This window comes from Octopus sinensis, linkage group LG6 (assembly GCF_006345805.1).
Source record: "Octopus sinensis linkage group LG6, ASM634580v1, whole genome shotgun sequence".
Lineage (NCBI taxonomy): Eukaryota > Metazoa > Mollusca > Cephalopoda > Octopoda > Octopodidae > Octopus > Octopus sinensis.
In genome coordinates, this window is record NC_043002.1 from 47,795,512 (window position 1) to 47,815,744 (window position 20,233).

Sequence of the window (20,233 nt, forward strand, 5' to 3'; positions counted from 1 at the left end):
GACATGGCTATTTGCATTTAGGGGAGAGTGAGAATGAACCAGAAGTATCGGCGATGATGTGTTTAGTTGGCACCTCAACTAACCACCTGTCTATCTATCTATATATACATATATATAAATATATATGTATGTATCATCATCATCATCACCTTTTAACGTCTGTTTCCATGCTGGCATGCTGGTAGGCTGCACCAGACTCCAGGCTAATTAGGTATGGTTTTCTACAGCTGGATGCCCTTCCTAATGCAACCACTCTGTGAGCGTAATGGGTGCCTTTATGTACCACTGGCCTGGGTGCCAACTTGTGCGACATCGGTAACTGCTGTGAATGTGAATTTGCTCAGCTTGATGGGTCTTCTTCTCAAGCATGACAGAATGCCAAAGGTCTTGATTATTGCCTCCATGAGTAGCAGTGAATGGGGGCAAAGAAGCTACAAGTGTGTGTAGGGAGGGTTTGCAAGAGTATATGGTGAAGGCAAAAGAAATGGGAGAAGGGAGGTAGGCAACATCTGTAAAGATTGGGTATGGCTGATTGGGGGTGGATACAAGTCTGGGAGACAACCCATGGTACACAAGTTGGGAAGACAGAGGAATACTAACAACAGGATAGTAATGATGATATGGTTAATTGACATGGAGGAGACAAGAGAAAGATGACATATGTTTGGGTTGGCAGCAGAAGAAAGAAAGAGAGAGAGAGAGAGAGAGAACAGGAATAGTGCATGAGAGAGAAAATTTTGGTGGTCCAGTGAATAGAGGAGGACTGGGAGTGGGATGACCAATGCAACATAAGTGTAGAGGAAATATTAATGGATGAAGAATGGTTAACAAGTGAAATGGTTTTGGCTAGCAAGAAAGAAAAGTGACACCAGGAGTGGGTGAGCAGCAATAGGAGAGTTAGAGTGATTTGTTGGAGTTATAGTGATTTGAGAAGGAGACTGACTGAGTGCGGATCCCATTTGTACACACACACACACACACACACATATATACATATGTATATATGATTGTATATATATATATATATATATATATATATATATATATATATATATATATATATATATATATTTATATATATATATATATATATTTATATATATATATATATATATACATACATACATACATACATACATATATATAAGTATATGTATGTATCATCATCATCATCCCTTAACGTCTGTTGTCCATGCTGGCATGCTGGAAGGCTGCAACAGATTCCAGGCTGATTAGGCATGGTTTTCTACTTGCTAGATGCCCTTCCTAATGCCAACCACTCTGTGAGCGTAATGGGTGTCTTTATGTGCCACTGGCACAGGTGCCAATATGTGTGAAACTGGCATCTGCTATGAATGTGATTTTGCTTGGTTTGATAGGTCTTCTTCTCAAGCATGACATAATACCAAAGGTCTTTGTTATTGCCTCCATGAGGCCCATCCTTGCTTCCACACTTAAACTTCTCTAGTTCAGGTAGTAATTCAGCTATAATAGCAAGGTTATCAGCACAAAGAAGCTGCCAAAGGCACCCTGTCTTGAATTCCTGTGCTATTGCATGGAGGACTATGATGGACAAGAAGGGGCTGAGAACAAGTCCTTGGTGAACCCCCACTTATAAGCTGAATTCTTCACTATACTCATATTCCACCCTCACCTTACTGGCAGTGTCTCTATACAAGGCTTGCACAGCTCTCACCAACCACTCATCTATCCCTAGTATTCACATTGATCACAAGATAAGGGATCAGGAGACTGTCAAAAACTTTCTTCAAGTCAACATAAGCCAAGTACAGAAACTTATCTTTAGCATATGCATATATATATATATATAGAAATATTAATATTTCTAATTCTCTCTAAAGGAGACTATATATATATATATATATATATATATATATATACTATATTAGGAGGAGGAGGAGACCCCCTTCAGTCAAAAATGACCATGAGATTGCACCTAGAAAGTTACCCTGAGGCGCAAGTCTGGGCAAGGTTGTTTCTTGAAGACTAGCAGTCGCCCATGCATAACCTCCTCCCCTCTCCATGCCACCAGTGTTATCCAAAGGAAAGGCAGCATATACATACATATATATATATATATATATATATATATATACATATACATACATATATATATACACATACATATGCATACATACATATATATGTACATACATATGTATATGCATATATATATATATAATATATATATATATACACACATACATATATATATACATACATATATATATGCATGCATATATATACACTGACTCCAAACAAAGAAGAAAAAACAAGAAAGTACAATAACATGAGGATGTGGTACAAGTACTGTATTATCAGACGCCCAAGAAAGGAAAGAAGGAAAGAGGATTTAACGTTTTGAGCCAAGTTCTTCTTCAGAAATAGAGGAAGAGAAGATAGAGGAAGAAAATCACCAACAATACACACGCGGTTACATTTTGAAATGACCGGAAGGGAATAGGCGAAGAAAAAGATTTTTCTAAGACAGGAGAGTGCAAGAGAAGGAGATATGTTTGTGTGTATGTGTGGGTATGTAAACAACAAACGGATGTATTAGTTTAACACGTGGGAAGTGAGAAAGTCTTTCTCAAGCCTATGCTCTTTGACAGTAAAGAACACAGGAATAAACAGGGAGAGAAAACAGAAAAAGGTTTAGTGGCAAGCGATCTATCATGGTGAATGCTGAATAGAAGGGGTCACACAGGAGAGCGAGGAAGAAGGAGAGATAATAAAGTAGTGGTGATCACAAAATGAAGGTGTGTATCTGTGTGTATGTGAGACTGTGTATGTGCGCATGGAAGGGGGCTGGTGACCTTGACGTGTGTGTGCATGTTCATGTAGGTGCTGGGAAGTGGTTAGTGCTAGTGTGTGCGATGTGGTGGGATGTGGTGTGGAATGGTGGTGTGTGGTGTGGTATGGTGGTATGTGATGTGGTGTGTTGGTGTTGGAGTGTGGAGGAGGCGAGAATGGGGAAAGCAAGGGTGGGGGTCTAAGGGATGGAGTGGGGTAACAGGGGATGATGATGAAGGTAGAGGGTAGAAAAGAGGTGGGCAGGAGTGAAGAGAGGAAGTAGGTGCCAGAGCAAGAGAGGAGATGTGGGTGGGAGGAAGTAGGTGTGAGATGGTTAGATGAAGAGGGGAGGAGATTTGAGCTCATGTGGCACAAAGAAGTTAAGAGAGAATATTAATCCCTGCTCACGGTGAAGACGGGAGTCAGGATGACCCCTGTGCAAAGACAATCTCAACATAGACAGGTGTTGTAAAGAGTGACCAGTAAAGTGGAAATGGCATGTGTATAAATACTTATCTACTTAGTATGCACATACACACACAAAATCTATCTGAAACTACATTTTGCTAGGAGGGGCTTTTACCATACAATCTTTGTACTTTATTTCCTGTATATGTTTATATATTTTTGATTGTAATACTTTCTATACACACAAACACACACATATATATGAATGCCTTCCCCACTAAAATTGCACGTATTTTTAAGCTCCCACAAAGCTTTACGGTGTTACACAAGGGCTCAACTATGACTGCATTGCACAACATAGCAGAAACAGTTGTAAACTAATGAAGTTTATTACATAATTTTACCTCTTGTCATTTATTTACCCGTTTCATTGCACTCTATTCTCTGAAGTATATGCATACTGAGTTCTAACACCAGGTTATGAGTAACACTATGCTTAAGCAATATATATAAATATATATATATATATATATCATCATCATCATCATCGTCGTCGTTTAGCGTCCGTTTTCCATGCTAGCATGGGTTGGACGGTTCTACTGGGGTCTGTGAAGCCAGAAGGCTTCATCAGGCCCAGTCAAATCTGGCAGTGATTCTACGGCTGGATGCCCTTCCTAACGCCAACCACTCCGTGAGTGTAGTGGGTGCTTTTTACGTGCCACCTGCACAGGTGCCAGACAGAGCTGGCAAACGGCCACGAACGGATGGTGCTTTTTATGTGCCACCGGCACAAGGGCCAGGCGAGGCTGGCATATATATATATTGCTTAAGCATAGTGTTACTGCTAACCTGTTAGGACTCAGTATACATGGAATAAGGACAAGGTAAAATTACTACCTACTTTTATAGCAAGTTGATGCAGGTAGTTTATCCTGTCCCCCTCCAACTTTCAGTTTATGCAGTTGAATAGCTGCATTATTTATGGGATGACCCAATATGTATGTATGTAAATGTGTATGTATGTGTGTATGTATATATATATATATATATATAATAATAAATATTAGGGAATAAATACAAATTTACAGGGAAAAAATCAGATTTAGGATTAAATCCAATTTTATAGTAAAATATTATAAAATATTATTAGAGACAAAACCACTATTTTCCTTGTTTGTTTTGCAAAATAGTGGTTTTGTCTCTAATAATATTTTATATATATATATATATATACACTCATGGAGTGGTTAGCGTTAGGAAGAGCATCCAGCTGTAGAAACATTGCCAGATAAGACCGGAGCCTGGTGCAGCCTTCTGGCTTCCCAGATCCCCGGTCGAACCGTCCAACCCATGCTAGCATGGAGAACGGACGTTAAACGATGATGATGATGATGATATATATATATACATACATACATACAAACATACATATTGGTTCATCCCATAAACAATGTGTTTTTTTTCAATTGCATAAATTGAAATTTGGAGCAGGGCACTATGAACTATCTGCATCAACTTACTATAAAAGTATATAGTAATTTTATCCTGTCCTTATTTTTAATGCAAGTTTTGAAGAGTGTAGGTCGTTTTTAACAATTATCTTTTCAAAGTGACAAAGGAGCATATTTGTCATATTTTGATTCATGAGTTCAATAACGGCAACAACACAACAAAAAGTGCAAGGAATATCAAATTTAGTATATGGGGACTGGACAATAAGCATAAGCCAGTGTTAATGGTGGTACTAGAAATTCCGAGCCAGAGACTACAGCCTAAAAGAAGTGCCTCATCCTGGAAGATCTGTAGAGCTTGATGAAGACATCCTGCAAACCATGGTGGAACAAAATCCCATACCAATGCTGCTGCCTTCTTTGCACATTATATCTGATTCTTCATATACTTTGATCATTTCTCAGTTTTTAAGCACAGCATGTTCATAAGAGATGAAGATGGATGAACTACAGGGCTGTGTTGACCTCAAGTTCAGTTTTGGTATATTTCTGATGGCAGGATGTCCTTCCCAATGCCAACCGCTTTACAATGTGTACCATATCACCAGGTCTAGCTGCTAAATAAATTGCAAGACAGGGAGAATGAGAACAGGGAAAACCTCCTTCTATTAGGTGATGGAGAGTATTTAACGGTGAGGAGGTGGCCTTACGTCAAGGCTTGTGTCTCCCTTGTATGGCCCTCACAAGCTATTTATCAACTCCTAGCTTCCACAGAAACCAATGTATCATAGAGCAAGGGACCCTGTCAAAGGCTTTCTCTAGGTCAATGAATGCCAAGTACAGTGGTTTATTTTCACCTAGATACTTCTGCAGTCTTATTAAAAAGATGGCATTAGTAGTACTTCTCTCAATATATATATATATATATAATGTACATATCTACATCATTAATATATATAATGAACATTTCTACATTATAAATATATATTATGTATACATATATCTGTGAGTGTATATATATATGTGTGTATGTATGAGTGTGTATGTGCTTGTGTGTATGTAAGTACACACACACCTATATACACTCATACGTTGTTACAGGCACATAAATATATGTATAAAACATTACACATCAAAGCAGCAGCGTCATCTGACCAGACATTAATGCACACATTCTACTACGGTTTACATCAATTCATGATAAATGCAGCAAACCTCATCACAACAATCACAGACATCAATAACAGTAACAATTGTAGCTTTTGCTACAATCTCAGTAATGATCAGTGATAAAATTGGGACAGGTTATCAAATGTTACACTTCACTTATTTGATAAGATTCAATCTTGAAGCTGTAAATCACTTAACTACATGTCCATCAACTTAATCCTTTAACATTGTAGCACTAGTGATGGTTGTGAACTTATGACAAACACGAAGGCTACGAAGAAAAATGACACTTTATATGATTGGTAAACCTGAGAATATACTGAACAGATATGTGTGTGTGTGTGTGTGCATCTGAGTATGTGTGTGGTTGTGTATATATGAATGTGTATGTGTGTGTGTGTGCATGAATGTGAGGTGCATTCAAAAAGTGTTCGACCTTTGGGTATAAAAAAAAAACAATTTTGTACATTTCACAAATTTTATTTAATTGCCTTTAAAATAATCTCCTTGAGAGTTCATGCACTTCACCCAGCAGTTCTGCTACTACTGCTAACAGCCCCTGAAGATCGTCTCTGGAATCATATGCTGCTTCAGCATTGCTTCTCTAATAATTTCCTCTCACTAATCAAGTCATTTCCATTTCAGTGTGGTTTCCAGTTTGGGGAAGAGCCAAAAGTCACACAGTACTAAGTTGGAAAAGTAGGGAACCTGTCGAACAAGTGTTGTGTTGTTGTTGACCAGGATAACTTGAATTATGTGGGCAGAATGAGTGGACACATTGTTGTGGTGAAGTTGCTGATTCTTCGCTGCCCACATGTCTGGTTGCTTTTGATGCATGGCATTATGAAGGCAATGTATAACCTCCAAGTGGTATTTCTTATTCATTGTTTGGCCTTGTGGTGTGTATTCATAATGCACAATACTACAGGAGCCAAAGAAAAAGGTCAACCTTACCTTCACATTGCTGCAAACCTATCATGTTGTTTTGTGCCTTGGTGATGACTAATGCTTCCATTGGGAGGACTGGAACTTGGTTTCTGGGTCATAACCATCAACCTATGTCTCATCCCCAGTGATGATGGTCTTCATGCAGTCTAGGTCATGGGTTGCACAGTCCAACATGTCCTACACAGTTTCCATCTGGAGTTGCTTCTGGTGTTCTGCTAGAACTTTCACAACGAATTTCATTGATACTATCCACAGGTACAAATTGCCAGTCAAAATGAAATGCACTGATTCCCACTTCATGAGCAATTTCTTGTATTGTTACACAACGGTCTTCCAATTGGTTCTTTGTTTTGGCTTGAGAATGGCCTGTCTGTGCATATTTCACTCTCCACTGAGGTGTGGCTAGGTTTGAAGCAGCTTTACCACTCCTTGATCTGACGTTTTCCCATGGCATCATTATCAAAGGCCTGCTGAATCTTCTGGTAGGTTTGAAATTGAGTATACTCTCTCTTTTACTCTTTTACTGGGTTCAGTCATTTTGGCTGTGGCCATGCTGGAGCACTGCCTTTAGTCAAGCAAATCGACCCCAAGACTTATTCTTTGTAAGCTTAGTACTTATTCTATTGGTCTCTTTTGCTGAACTGCTAAGTTACAGGGACGTAAACACACCAGCATCGGTTGTCAAGCAATGTTGGGGGGACAAACACAGACACACAAACATACACACACACATATATATACATATATACGACAGGCTTCTTTCAGTTTCCGTCTACCAAATCCACTCACAAGGCTTTGGTTGGCTTGAGGCTATAGTTGAAGACATTTGCCCAAGGTGCCATGCAGTGGGACTGAACCCGGAACCATATGGTTTGTAAGCAAGCTGCTTACCACACAGCCACTCCTACGCCTAATTATCACCAAACTTTTGGCAAAACATTTTGCGATATCTATGCTCAATGTGTTCAGTCATCTTATATGAAAACAAAAATCTGATGAGTGTGAACTACACATATGTACTCTAAGCATAACAGCTGATAGCTGACATGGCCTACTGGTACCAAAAATTTTCATTCATGCTTAGGAAGGGTGGATTCACTTCCCACTTAAAGGATTTTGGCCACACAGCATTAGTTTTGGCAAGAACAAAACAAAGTCAGATATTTTTAACACACCTCATATATGTATATTTATACAGACACATGTATGTATGTATGTATGTATGTATGTATGTATGTATGTATGTATGTATGTATGTATGTATGTATGTATGTATCTTTTATATTTTACTTGTTTCAGTCATTGGAGTGCTGCACTAAGTTATAGGGATGTAAACACTGGTTATCAAGTGGTAGTGGGAAATGTAGATATAGATAAAGATACATACACACACTTCATCATGTATATGTATATATTGAGTCATCCCATAAATAATGTGTTTTTTTATACTTCTTTTATTTTTCAAAATTAAGATAAACCAAGATTTTTTAAAATCTAAAATATACTCTCCTTCGTTTTCTACAATGCTCTTCCATCTATCTGGAAGACTTCCAAGGGCCCTCTTCTGAAATTCACTTGTCTGAGATGAAAAATACTCCTCCAGTACTATTCTGACCTCGTTTACAGAATTCATATTTTTTCTGTCCAAATGATTTTGAAGACTACGGAATAAATAATAATGAGATGGGGCAATGTCTGGCAAATATGGTGGGTGGGTCATCGCTTCCTATTTAAACTGCACCAACTTTTGGAATGTCATCCTCACTGCATGGGGCTGAGCATTATCCTGATGGAAAATCACCTTTCATTGAGAAGTCAAAGATGGTCGTTTTTCTTCTAGAGCTGACTTCAGCCACTCAAGCTGCTCACAGTAGATCTCTTTTGTTATCATTTGGTTTGGGTTTGAAAGCTTAAAATGGACTAAACCTTTCATATCCCACCAGACATATAACAATACCTTACATGAGTGAAGACCTTCTTTAGCCTGGGGTGCTGGTATTTCTCTTTTCCCTACCCACTGTCTTTGGCACTTGACATTTTTATAGAGAACACATTTCTAATTGCCAGTCACTATTCAGTCCAAAAAAGGTTCATTTGTGAGATGTTTCATCAAAGAAGAGCACGCGTTCATTCTCTGCACATGATTAGACACAGAAAGTTTGTGAGGAACCCACTGACCCAATTTGCTGACTTTTCTGATGGCACACAGGTGTTGATGAATGGTTGAATGACCAAATCCAAGATTCTCTGCTAGTTCCTCAACAGTTACGATAGGATTTTGTTTCACCAGGGTTTGCAGGATGTCCTTGTTGAACTCCACAGATCTTTCAGGATGAGGCTCTTCTTTTAGACTGTAGTTTCCAGCTTGGAATTTCTGGAACCACCATTGACACTGGCTTATGCTTATTGCCCAATCCCCATACACTGCATTAATATTCTCCACACTTTCTGTTGTGTTGTTGCCTTTATTGAACTCATAAAGCAAAATATGCCAAATATGCTCCTTTGTCACTTCCATTATAACTTTGAAAAAATAACTGTTAAAATCGAACTGCACTCTTTAAAACTTGCACTATGAATAAGTACAAGGTAAAATGACTACCTGCTTTTATAGCAAGCTAATGGAGGTAGTTTATCCCATCCCACTCCAACCTTTAGTTCATGCAATTGAAACAAACTGCATTATTTATAGGATGACTCAATAAATATGTATGTATATATACACACACATGATAGGCTTCTTTCAGTTTCTGTCTACCAAACCTGCTCACAAAACTTTGGTCACACTTATTAGCAAATGAAACGTGAGTAATGGTGAATAATTAATAGCGGAAATTTTTCCAATCTCCTGTTTTGATATATGTAGGTACATCTGCTACATGTGTGTATTATATGTATGCATGCATGTATGAATGGATAGACAGATAGAAATAGATGATAGATAGATATTTACACACATGCATACACGTGTGTGTGTGTGCATATGTATATATGTGTACACACACAAAAACGCATATGCATATATATATATATATATATATATATTATATATATATATATATATATATATATATATATAAAACATATTCTTTTATCCTTTTACTTGTTTCAATCTACCAAATCCACTCACCAGGCTTTTGTTGGCCCAAGGCTATAGTAGAAGATGCTTGCCCAAGGTGCCACGCAGTGGGACTGAACCTGGAACTATGTGGTTGGAAAGCAAGCTTCTTACCACATGGCCATGCCTGCACCTATATATATATATATATGTCTATCAGCTTCTAAACTCTATCCTTGTCTGAAGTTATGTTTTGCCATAGGTGGACAGGTCCTCTGTAGTACTGCATATTACCAATCGGTACAGTAATTTGTCATCTGCTCTGTGAAATGCAGTATCTACTTCATTGTAAGTCTTCTTCTGTCCCCCACTTCCCCATTTCTGTGGGTTCCACTAATTTAGAGTCGGCACATCTTTATGTATCAATCATTTCTTTATATGTGACATTTTTCTCTCTTGCACACAGCACCTAGTTTTTTCTTTCAGCTGATTTTATTCTGATATTTATGCATATTAACATTATATACTTATTGGTTTATACTTGCCTCATTTCTTCCTGATCTTCATAAGTTTACTGCCTTTAAGGCTCATGACTTACTATCATGCATCCTTGCAGTTTTAATGTAAACGTCGTACAAGTTACCCTTCAATCTGAGGAAGAAAATCTTCATTACCAACAGTAGTAATAATAGTACCCTGAACTTTTACCAACTTGTTCTTGTTTTGGCTAAAATATGTCTAAACAACCACCTCTCTGCTATATGTGAGCTAGCACCACATGACCATACCAGCACAGTTGTCTCTCTTGCACACCATATCTGATGTTTCTTATATACAACTTTTCTCTCAGGGTGCTTATACTCTGTTGTGCTTCACCATCTCATCTCATGTCTTTCTGGGTCTCCCTCTTTTGCAGGTTCCTTCCACTGTTAGGGCGTGACACTTTTTCACACAGTTGTTCTCATCCATATGCACCACATGACCATACCAGCACAGTTGTCTCTCTTGCACACCACATCTGATGTCCAACTTTTCTCTCAGGGTGCTTATACTCTGTCATGTATGCACACTGACATTGCACATCCAAAGGAGCATACTAACTTCATTTCTTTCAAGCCTATGCATGTCCTCAGCAGTCACAGCCCATGTTTTACTTCCATGTAACATGGCTGTTCACACACAGGCATCATACAGTCTACCTTCACTTTGAGCAGGAGGCCCTTTGCTACTAGTAGAGGTAGGAGCTCTCTGAACTTTGCCCAGTCTATTCTTATTCTAGCAGCTATGCTCTCAGAGCATCCACCTCTGTTACTGACTTGGTCACCTAGGTAACAGAAGCTATCAACTACTTCTAGTTTTTCTACAATAGCTCTGGGCCAACCAAAGTCTTGTGAGCAGATTTGATACATGGAAACTGAAAGAAGCTCATTGTATATATACTTATATATATATTTAGGTTTGATAATTGCTAATGCATGAAACTCTCAGCCCTTGAGTCACTCTGTTGCTTCTGCTAAATATTAATAAAATAAATAAATAAATAGATAATGCATGCATGCATGCAGACATATATATGGTTCAAAAGTGTACAAAAAAAATGGACAGAGACAGGTGACGGAACAACAAACAAGGTGTATTAAGTTTGATGTTCAGGAAAATGGAAGGGTCTTTAATATTTCAAGCCAATGCTCTTCTTCAGAAAGGATTGATATAGAGAAAAAAAACATCGCAATTAATAGTTGCACATTTTGAACTGATTGGAAAAAAAGAAGTTGTTGGTGACAAGGGAGACAACAGTAACCTGGCTAAAGTGTGAGCACACAGGCATGTGTGTATGGACAAAGTGTGTGTATGTGAGCAAACATATGCATGAATATAAAGCTTATGTGGGTGTGTGTATGTATGTATGTGAATATGTGTGATGCATGTGCAAGTATGTGCATGTATGTGGAGCGATGTGTGCATATGTGCTCTGTGTATTTATATGTGCATCTGTGTGTGAGTGGATGTGTGTGATTGTGTGAGGTTATATAATGTATGTTTAAGGCTATCAGTTGTGTGTGTATATGTGTGTGGGTGCAAACATGGGTGTATCAGCTGATTTGAGCATGTATTTAATGCATACATTCATTATTAATACATTCTGACAGTTTCAGATTGGAATATCTTATCACAGTTGTACTTTTGTTAGATTCTGGTCTCGGGTAGCTCTGGCTGATACACAATACGATTGAAATTTTAGATGTTTTGAAATTTGCATTCACCAGTGAATCGCATGAGACACCACAATAATTTCACTTTATTGTGTGTCATAAAAAGCTAGCTGAAGTTCAAACACGAACAAGATAAGATGTCCCTGCTTCATCAAGGTGAGCAATATTTCTTGAACACGTGCTGAGTCTGAGTGTAGCAAGCAAGCTATCCAAACTATGCCAGCATAGAAAGCAGATATAATATGATAATGATATATGTGTGTGTGTACATAAACTCACACGTATATACATGCACATACATATACATATATTATAATAATATATTATATTGGAAGAATGGTTAACATTGCCAAGGAAACATAGAATGCAGTTGGTGACCAATTTGTTGAATGAGAATCATTGTAATTCTGCATAAATTTGTTATTCCAAGCACAATGTGTGTATTACTTGTGAGAGATATACATGTTACTTTTTTACTTCTTAAAATATTACTCACGTTTCAATGACCCACTATAAAAGAAAATAACACAATGCCATTCTAGCTATGACAACCCAGCCTGTATATTTTAAATATATGAAACATATATATTATATACAATAGATACACAATATATAGCAGTGCTGTGTAATAAACATCTACCATCATATCCTTTTAATTTATAATATATTTAGAAATTATTTTCTGCCTTATACATCTTCTGTTTTAAATATTGGAGAATATGATTGTGGTTAAAAAACTGACACATTCAGGTTTTTCAAATATTTTACCTCTCCTGGCCCTAAATTCTATACCAGAGAACTTAGCAAAGATTAAGGTGTTAATAAGTAAGAAAGAAATCAGGACCTTTATATTATTAGTGGATGGTCTTGCTCAATGTGCGGAAAAATATAGGTAGGTATGCCTGTATAAGCTAAGGAGGCACATAAGATATAATGGAATCACAGGGGTAATAAGAACTCAGGGAATATTGGAAATATATTCTCTAAAATGCTTGACTCACTAGAAAGAAATGATAGTTTCTGTTATCTAAGTGGCAAATTAACAGTGAAGGTAGTTCTGAAAAAATAGTAGCCAGTTTAAGAATAGACTGAAAAATGTCCAGGGAGCTTTTACCCAATAACAAAGATCTATTCCTTCAGAGAGATGGGCAAATTGTATGATACTTGCATATGAGCTATGATTTTGCATGATAGGGAAATGTGGATTTGGTAGTCTATATGTCATGTGGAACTAATCTTAAAATATTTTTTACACAAAATCCTACAGTGAATGTCTTTCATATCCTGAAGCTGATTGAGCAATGGTACGTGGTTATTCCAGCCATAACCACATACCATTTTTTGTATATCTATGACTACATTGATCAATGCGTCCTTCATTTTGTAAGATGCTAACAAACAACTGGAAAGGAAGTTGATAAAAATGTTTGAGCAAGTCATTATTTTTCATGCACATGATGTATTTCCTACCTTACATATGTAGTCTATTGCAGTGTATAATACAATTAGACAACTATCAACTTGGAGAGGTGTTAGTTTTATGTTGGCAATACATAGTAGGATATAAATTTTTCACTTGGCCCAACCTTGACAGTTAGGCACTTAATTAAATCTGTCCACTAATATAGTGGTTTTTTCCTTATCATTTAGTCAAAAGGAAGTGGGTAAAGCTTATAACATTTTCATTTCCTCTGAGACCAGTGAGATTGATTTGATCTATATCCATCAGTAAGTTGACATATGCAGGTAAAACATGGACAGGAAGAAATTTCACTATGGTTCTAATTAGCAACATTTGCCAGAAACTTACCAAAGACCTTGTACATCACACACCATACGAACTGTGATAAAAGCAGTTATATTGCTTTTACTACCGACAAGGTTTCAGTTAATTTGACCTGAAAATCTAATGATGTTGTTCTATGTTCTTCAAAAATTTTCCAGTTTGTGGATCAAATGTTTCGGTCAGTTTATGCCACTGAGACGTTTGCTGATGGGTACAATGTGTTTGCTTTTCTCATAACTCTGGTGTGACTCAAGCTTTGATTATATCTCCTACGCTATTTCTTCTGAAAAGTGTTCATCTTTTCATTTCTGACAACTTCTATGAAGATGATGCCAACTTGCATTCCTACCTAACTTTAGACATATAAATGTGATCTTCATGCAATTAGACACTTCACACCTTTATGAAGGTTTTTTTGCTGATGTCAACCTTGAAAATATCTTGCAATAAAGATGTCTAGAACAGTCCTTTCTAGTAGTAAAATACACAATTAGTACACATGTGAGTGCTGACTTGGTTGTGTGGTTAAGAAGTTAGCTTTGCAGCCATCTGATTCTAGATTCAATCTTACTGTGCAGCTGCTTGGACTACTGCTTTCTACCTTTAGCTTCAGGTTGACTAATATCTTGGAAGTAGAATTTGGTAACTGGAAACTATGAAGCCCACCATATATATATATATATATATATATATATATATATATTCGCCATGATCTTCCAGGATGAGGCTCATCTAGGCAGTAGTTCTGGCTCAGGATTTCTGGAACCACCATTGACACTGGTTTATGCTTATTGCCTGATCCCCATATACTGCATTAATATATAGCTAGCCACTACACATTCTTTATTTTTCTGTGTTCCTTTCTGTGGAAGAGCGTTGGCTCGAAATGTTAAAGACTTTTTCACTTCCCAAGCATTATACTAATACATCTGTTTGTTGTCTACACCACCTGTCTTCGTCTTTTGTTTTTTTGTGTGAATTCTCCCTATATATATATTGGGTCATGCCATAAATAATGCATTCTTTTATACTTCTCATATTTTTCAAAATTAAAGTTCTTTTTTAATCTAAAATATACTCTCCTTCATTTTCTACAATGCTCTTCCATCTATCTATCTGGTAGATTTACAAGGTCCCTCTTCCAAAATTTACTTGTCCATGACAAAAATACTCCTCCTCGTTTACAGAATTCATATTTTTTCTGTCCAAATGATTTTGAAGACTGCAGAATAAATGATAATCAGATGGGGCAATGTCCGGCGAATATGGTGGGTGTGGCAAAAAAGGTTCATTCATGAGACATGACAGCAAAGAGGCGCACATATTCACTCTCTGTGTGCAATTAGACTCAGAAACTTTGTGAAGAAACCATTGACCTAATTTGCTGACTTTCTGATGGCATGCAGGTGTCAATGAATGGTCGAATGACCAAATCCAAGTTTCTTTGCTAATTCCTCAACAGTTACAAAGGGATTTTGTTCCACTAGGGTTTGCAGGACATCCTTGTCAAGCTCTACAGATCTTCCAGGATGAGGCTCATCTAGGCAGTAGTTCTGGCTCAGGATTTCTGGAACCACCGTTGACACTGGTTTATGCTTATTGCCTGATCCCCATATACTGCATTAATATTCTTTGCCCTTGCTTTTGTGTTGTTGCCGTTATTGAACTCATAATCAAAATATGCTGAATATGCTCCTTTGTCACTTCCATTATAGCTTAGAAAAAATAACTGTTAAAATCGAACTGCACTCATCAAAACTTGCACTAAGAATAAGTACAAAGTAAAATTACTACTTGCTTTTATAGCAAGTTGATGAAGGTAGTTTATCCTGTTCCCTTCTGACTTTTAGCTCATGCAATTGAAAACAAACTGCATTATTTATGGGATAACCCAATATATATATATATATATATATATAATCACCCCATTTGATTTATGTGGATAATACCATACAAAATTCTGGTGCCTTTAACTTAAGTACCATATTCATCTGAATCTAAATTTTGCTGAATTTATATATATATATATAAATAAATATATTTGTGCAGGTTTGTTTGCATATATCTTTTACTACTGTATATTGGTAAAAATTTCAAATTTTGAAAAAACTAAAAATACCTTGTGTAGCATTTGTTCTGCCTCAGTTGTACAGACAATCCATCATAAATCTTGTCATCAGAAATGCAGTGATCTAGTGATTGACACTTTAGAAATCTGGAACCATCAATATTATTGTTTCCCAAATGAATTATAAAACAAAAGTGTATAAGCATCATGGAACCAATCTTGTAACATACCCCTTTACTCATGAACAATATGTAATTCAAGTCTTGCGGCATACCTAACAATCACTCATATTCTTCTCTGATAACCTGACCTCTATAACGTTGTAAAAACTGCATCTCATCTCAAAGGAAAGGCTTTCTGTTCAAGGCCAGAAAATACATCACCTCTGATTTATTGCTGACCTTCTACACAGCTTACATGCAATCTACATTAGAATACTGTGCTCATAGCTAGATTCTGCTGCTATTGCTAAACACACAAACATGATTGATACTGATTACATTGAAAATAAGGAAATCCAGATGATTTACCAGCATGCTACATGCTGTTTCTTCAGTATGCATCATTTACTGTCACTCCAATGATTACTGCTTCTTTGATGAGTCTCTCTTTTCTTTGTATCTAACTGAACTTGACATGCCTGGCTCCCTTTCTTTCATTATCCCTTTCCGTCTTATATCTCATATTCTATACTAAATACCCAATCAGTTATGAGTATGAGACATAGGGGCAGAGCCTATTTGATAGCAAAATTGACACTGACTTATTTGACTACAGATGCTGTAACGTTCCTCTCTCTGTTTATGTGTATGAGCATATTTCTCATTATGTGTATACACCAATTGTATTCTCATTATATGTATACACCAATTGTATTCAATTAATAAATTGTAATCTTGCTCGCCCTTCCTCCTTCTCTCTCTCTCTCTTCCTCTCTTTCTATCTGTATGTGTGCCTCCTGCACCAAAAAGTACTATCACCAAAATAGGTTGAATGTCCAGTCAGCATTACCAAAGCCTCAGCATCCAAACAGTTGCACCCAACTATCTCATTCTGACCAATAATTTTCTTTTGAGACCAAAACCATCTGGCATCAACCATGTTGATATCACCAGACAAAAGAGATCTTGAAAATACTATAGCACTGTTTTTATTTCACGGACTAATAAACACAGAACAAAAAGCCTTATAACAAGAGGAAGATAGAGTTTAGAAGGAATGTGATATTCTTACTTTAAATACTGCTGGGTTAAAGAATAATCATGGTGATGATGTTAACAATAAAAATTGGCAGCAAGAATAATAACATTGATGATCTGGGAAGAAAGAAAAATCTAATGTTCTCCTTGAATCAAAGTGACTCATTCATTTTGTGATTAATAACTTTATAGGTGTACTGCTGCTTTAATGAAATAATGGTTTCTTAACCAGATATTAAGCCTAAGGCAAATAGATTTAAGTGATTTTGCCCAAAGATAGAATGTAATATGAGCAGATGAATACAAATTCAAAGCCTGAAAGCCAGAAGACTAGTATCTTATCTACTCAGCTACATTTAAGATTTAATGAAATAATACCTGTGAAGACTCTTGTGAATAATTTTTTTTTCCTTTTTCCCTTAAGCATAATTCTAAAAACTGAAACGCAACAAAGATAGTAACATTATACAATAAAGTAGAATGGTTTAATATTTTAGTTTATTTCTTTCCTGCAGTAAAATGAAGGTGATTCAATTTCTTTTTCCCTATCTTTTCCTCTGTATAATTGGTTTCTTGTTTGGATATATGTCGGAACAATCTTAGTCTGTTGTCACTGTTTCATTATTCAATTTAAGAAACACATCTATCAACCTGTCACTTACAGCTTTCTTTTGTCTGATTGGTTTTCATTATGCAAACAGTGTGAGATAGTGATTTAGACCTATAAATACATACACACACATACACAAAAAAAATAAACAAACAAGCAAACAAAATAACTCACCCATATTCCTTTGTTAATTACAGTTAAAAATGCCTAGCAGGAATACGAAGAAAATGTTTCATTACTCAACTATTTAATGTTATCTGATTACATATTTACAATACTAACATTTAATGTCCATTGATTGAATAGCTTCAAGAAATGATGAAAATTTGCATTTTCGCACTTAAACATCATAGCAGAATAGAATATAGGGACTTAATTTTATAGTTAGTCTCTATTTTCCCGTATGTATCATTTAGCTTATCTTTTACATGTTTCAGTCTCAGACTGGAACTATGCTGGTGCATCACCTTGAACAGTTTTAGTTGAATAAATTGACACAAGTTCTTATTTCTTTTTCTCCAGCCTTGTATTTATTCAACTTGTCTCTTTTGCTGAACTGTTAATTTATAGGAATGTAAACAAACCCATACCAGTTACCAACAGTGGCAGGGGACAAAAACAGACACAAAAACACACACGCACACAACATGCTTCCACACAGTTTCCATTTGTCAAATTTACTCACAAGGTATTGCGACGTATTAGGAGACATTGGGAGGTGCTGTGCAGTGGGACTGAACCTGAAATCATGTGATTGCAAAGCAATGCCTACTTATGTGTGTGTGTGTGTGTGTGTGTGTGTGTATGCATATATAAATATGTGTGTGTGTGTGCATACTTAGGTATTTATAATTATTTGAATTTTATTTACTTCACAGCCATTCCAAGTGTTTGTTCTCTTATGAATCATTATTTTCTTGTTACCTGAACAATAATAAGGAACATAAGAAACTCAGAGAAATAGAGTAAATTCACATGGCAAAATATTTAAAAAAACCCACTACTATGATTATACATACAAACATAAATAATGCATGATGTTCATATGTCCAGATATTTATACATAAACACATAACATCATATCATATCATATCTTTCATATCATCATTTCACAATTGCTTTTCTATACTGGCATGGATGGATTGAGTCATCGTAGTCAAAGTCAGTCCAGTGTATTGAGTACAGTTTATCATAGCACATGCACCAAAGATGTCATTATATCCTAGGTAGGACTAAAAAGAATTCTTTCTACTCTACATTGCCTCTGCTCATTTAAAAGCAGTATGATCCAGGGAATGAATGACAGAAAGAGAGAGGTGGGGGGGGAGAGGTAAAGAGAAAAAGAGCAAGGAGGAGAAAAGAGAGAGAACCAAGTTAGAAAAAAAAGAGAATGTGACTGGGAGTAATGGAATGATAGGAGTGAGAAGGTAAAAGAAATAGGGGTAATGGAAGCAAGAAGTTAAATAGAAAGACATGACTGGTATAAAAGGACAAGAGAACAATAAGAGAGAAACAATGATAGAAAGTGGAGTAGTGAAAAGAAAGAACAATGAGGAGAGAATGATGTATTGTTAATAATAAGTATTATTATTATTATTGTTAATAATAATAATAAAGAAGGAAGTAATGTGAGAGAGTGTGGTGGGTAGCAATAATGATAATGGTGTGTGAGAAAGAGACAGAGTGAGAAAGAGAGAGAGAGAGAGAGAGAGAAAGAGAGAAAGTGAGTGATAACTATAAAGAATGTTAATGATTAAGGGAGATTGAATAGTGATAGTTCTAGTGCTCTCACTCTCGGTAAACAGGTGGCATGATGGAAGAGAGATAGAGTGATAAAGAATGATGGTAGGGAGATGAACGTGGTGAGACACATGCCACTCTTTGTCACACTGGTAGCAGTAACAAGGCACAGTGATAAGAGAAAAGGATGAGTGATAAATGAGAAGATATGAAGCGAATATGTGTGTAGAGGGAGACAATAGATAGCGCTTAACATGAATATAATGGATGAGAGACTCAAATCACCACCACCAGGTTTATGCTTGGTTTGCTGTACTTGCTTGAGTGGGCAGATCTTGTCCACAACTGTGCATGCACTCACAAAACACACACACAAAGAACCACATGTCTAGTTAACGTGTGTAATGTATTATTTTTTTTTTATCATAAAACTATAAAGCCATGTCATATTCATTCACAATAATTGGTTTATACAAACTTTTACATTACATCTTGTTGAAAGCTACAAATACTTTATATAACTGTTTAGCAATTTCATTACATAAACTTAAACTTCTAGAATTTATTTGTTCTAGAGTTGCAGAACATAGTTTTTACCATGGCTCACTAGTATATAAAGACAAAGCCAGTGGGGAACTACATGTCTCTTGATACTATGTATAACACACAAACACACACACATACACACATACAATTTTAAGTTTATCATTGAAAGCAATATTATGTAGAACATTAGAGGCCCATGGGAACTGCTATATGCTGATGATA

At 36.4% G+C, this 20,233-nt stretch overlaps 1 protein-coding gene across 14 annotated transcripts in view; it reads right to left on the reverse strand.

The window, feature by feature from the left end:
* LOC115213470 (agrin) overlaps positions 1-20,233 on the reverse strand; it is a 771,489-nt gene that overhangs the window by 369,208 nt on the left and 382,048 nt on the right. Inside the window, exons 1-2 of one of the 14 annotated variants that reach the window (XM_036503880.1) lie at positions 19,988-19,993; positions 10,863-10,867 (exon numbers count right to left, since the gene is read on the reverse strand). The exons of the other annotated variants lie outside the window; for them this stretch is intronic. The gene's annotated coding sequence lies outside the window, so the exon portion shown is untranslated. Of the gene's footprint in view, positions 1-10,862; positions 10,868-19,987; positions 19,994-20,233 lie in introns of those variants that run through there. 14 annotated transcript variants of the gene reach the window in all.